Here is a 3,756-nt window from a genome sequence, read left to right as displayed (position 1 = left end):
CAAAGATCCCAGCAATGCCATCGCGCTTCAGGACCAGTTACTGCAACAGCCTGAGTTTCAGGGGCCCACAGATTTGTAATATTCTCCGAAAGAGCCTGAGGAATCTACACAAAGTAGATGTAGACGTTTTTAAATCAAGGCTGGACCTCTTCCTGTCGAGAGTCCCAGATGAACCGACCGTAGGGCAAGAGGTGCAAATGAGTGTAGATACATCAAACTCCATATATTAAAGGAAGATCTCAGTAATAAAAGTGTAGAAAAACGGCGGTGCTCCAGCATGGCCACAGCTATGAGCTGAATATATGTGTGTGTGTGTGTGTGTGTAAATAGATATATATATTAAAATTTTAGGGAATAATAAGTATTCCAGGTTATCAGAACATTTACTATTTTACTCTTTACTAATGCAATGTAAACAGTATCGTTTATAATATTATTACAAATTTGGGGTTTTAGCAATAGAACCACAACTCCTATTTCAGGATAACCTTATTGTATGGAATACACATAGAAACTTATATCCAACAAAATAATATAAGCGTTTAAAAACAAACCTACTATAATACTATAATAGTTATTATAATAGAAGTTTATAGTAGTAATAGATACGGATATAACAGGAACAAAGAAATTAATAAAGATTATTACCTTAAAAGGAATAGACATGCCACACTTAATCTAACGTAAATCTCTAAATCTTAAACAGTATATAAAAAAAAAATTAGTTACAGCTAGATTTAAGAGTATCTATTTATTGTCTCCTCCTGAATTCAACCTCTCTAATATTATTAGAGAATTTTTCAGAGTATTTTATTTTATTTATGTTGTTCCCATAATACTATGCGCATGACAGAGGGCGCAGCCATTTGCACAGGCACGAGGAGGATTAAACATTATGTCGATAAGTATTCTGCCTTTGTTAACTTTTTTACTAACTTTTTCTGTATGATTTTGTTTGTTAGATTTTTTAATTAGTTTTATTCAATAAATTTATAACGTATATAGTGGTTTTTACTAAATAATCTTTTTAAATACTATTAACTCACGTGGTAATTTATATTTGTATAGATAAGGGTAAATCTTACACTAAATTATGAATTCCCGTGATGTTTATATCGATAGATTGTAGGATTTGATGTGTTTATAATATAGTTGTTGAGGCTTTCCTTAGGTTTAGCATTTCCTATAGACATCGGTAATGTAATTTTAGGTGTTTAATTTTTTTCAATTTTTTAAATTTAATTTTTTTAAATATATTTGTAATTTAAAAAAAAAAAATTTTTTTATTCATATTCTTATTTTTCTGTTTATTATGACTTATAATATGTATTTTTAACTTTGAACCGTAAATAATAATAACAATACGATAAACAGCCTAAGGACGCACTGGTGGATTTATGTATTAGGTATAGCCTTGATTAACAGCGCACAAACACCAGTAGCGTTGATTTAAAATATCTTCTTTCCCCACAGACTAATAACAGGTAAGTTATATATATTTTTTCAAATAATTCTATTGTATTTTATATTGGATATAACTTTCTATGTGTATTCCATACAATAAGGTTATCATAAAAGAGGGAAGCACGCAATAACTTTGGCTTACATATGTTTGTGCTCTAAGAAGCACTCTGCTGAGAAATGAGTACAACTCTAATATGCTTTGGCTTAATCAGAGACATTGGTAATCGACTCTGTACATGCTTTACTGTAAAACCGAAATACATTGATTTTTAACTATTCTTTATTTGTATCGCAACGCCTCAACGAAGTTATAAAATGCATATATATCTGATGCGAAATTTTTATGTTGTCTCCACAAGGTGTATTTTGTTGTTGTTGGTACTCCGTCGCTTACGACGACAAGGGTTCCAGTTGATCCGATCAACGGAATAGCCTGTTCGTGAAATTAACGTGCAAGTGGCTGAGCACTCCACAGACACCTGTACCCTTAACATAGTTCTTGGGGATATTCAGCGTGACACAGTGTGACAAGGCTGACCCTTTGAATTACAGGCACAACAGAAACAGGAAGTTAGAGTGAGAGAAAAGTTGTGGTGAAAGGGTACAGCAGGGTTCACCATCACCCCCTGCTGGAACCTCGTGGAGCTTTAGGCGTTTTTTCTCAATAAACACTCAGAACGCCCGATCTGGGAATCGAAAACGCGATCCTATGACTGCGAGTCTGCTGCCCTAACCACTGGACCAAGGTGTATTAAACATACTGGAATTTGAATGAAAATTAAAATCAAGGACAAACAAAAAAATAATCGTTATAAATTATACAGGCAACAGAGATCGAATGGAAACGAATATGTGAAAGCATGGATAATTAATCGAACTCTAATATTTAATGGTTTTGTTGTTTGGTTGAATATATCTAATTCAAATATCTAATTATATCACATAATTAATTATGACAAACAATGAATTCTTGATTTTCATACGTATATAATTTTAAAGTTCAGAGTCATTTATCCACAGGACTACAATTACAAACACACACACACACACACACACATTTAAATTTATATCTATATTTATATATATATATATATATATATATATATATATATATATATACAATATATATGTGCATACACTCAAAAATTATGTATATATATATATAAATTTATCCATACACATATATTTCTATAAAAATATGCACAAACACACGTATGCATGTACTTACCTGCACATACACACATATAATGCTTGTGATTGAGTGACTCAGACGGTGATGTTAAACAGACCAACCTATTCAGTAACACAAATAAATTGAGCTTTTGTACGTGCTTGCTTATGCGTGTGTGTGTTCGTGTGGCAAATGAAAGACGGAAGAGGGATTATACGAGAATTTATTATTAATCACAACAATTGTTTCGGCACATCTAGCATCGATGTCCGTGCAGATGTATCTGATCGGGTCGTAAACAGACTCAACTTGTTAAAATACATACATATAAAAATTACCCCTCCCTCGTTCTATTTCCGTTGACCACCGACTTGTTCAGTCACCCTCCTTCATTTCTGAACTTTATTGAAGTTTGAACTTTAATTTTTCAAAAAATTAAATATGCGTTGCAATCACTGCGGAGTATTGCATTTTCATTTGCAAAGTCTCTCACTCTAATTCAATGTTTTCATTTCAAATTTTAATTCACTAACTGGAAAACCCACAGTTTATTTTATTAATGTATACGTAATGTTAAAACATTATTTATTGAATCGATTTTTTAAAAAATATACTGGTATAAATTTTGTAAAAACAATTAAGAAGTGGTTTTGTTGTTATGGATGTTTCGAACGCTATAAGCCTCACATTAATAACTGCCCCTACCCATTTTGGCTATTTTCTTTTTTAACTTAAAAACCATGGGAGTAGCCTTTTCGTTAGAAAAAAGTATTTTCGGAGGAAAAGGTGAACAATTCAAGGGAGATTTTGTTGTGTCTAGCAGAAACCAAACCACCATCCGTTTTCACTCTCACATGTATTGATGTTCTTTCAATATTTCTTTCCCATTAAACACATTGTATGGAATGATGATGTGGAAGTAACGCACGTGTGGTCCATTGGTAGAATATAAGCAATATCAAAAATGTAATCTAAATTTTTACCCCACCTCACTCAAGCGAAGACGTGTGTCTGTGTGTAAGAAAAAAAAACATCTTCGAACAAAAACGTATGTTATTAAAATGAACTGGCGTTATGCTTTTTTTAAGAATCATTTAAAGCGAAATATGTATATACATTGT

General features: G+C 32.1%; 1 long non-coding RNA gene across 3 annotated transcripts in view; it reads right to left on the bottom strand.

Annotated features, from left to right (window-relative positions):
• Positions 1-775, bottom strand: part of LOC149132109 (uncharacterized) — a 27,759-nt gene extending 26,984 nt beyond the window's left edge. For 2 of the 3 annotated variants that reach the window (XR_016244889.1, XR_016244890.1), the window contains exon 1: positions 649-759. This is a non-coding gene — a long non-coding RNA (uncharacterized LOC149132109). Of the gene's footprint in view, positions 1-648 lie in introns of all 3 variants that reach the window. The other variant, XR_016244891.1, reaches the window with a different exon arrangement.
• Between the last annotated feature and the right edge of the window lie 2,981 nt (positions 776-3,756).

Source organism: Octopus bimaculoides, chromosome 18 (genome assembly GCF_046866305.1).
Source record: "Octopus bimaculoides isolate indiv1 chromosome 18, ASM4686630v1, whole genome shotgun sequence".
Lineage (NCBI taxonomy): Eukaryota > Metazoa > Mollusca > Cephalopoda > Octopoda > Octopodidae > Octopus > Octopus bimaculoides.
The sequence above is the reverse complement of the archived record's forward strand: the minus strand, read 5'-3'. Positions and strand labels throughout refer to the sequence as shown.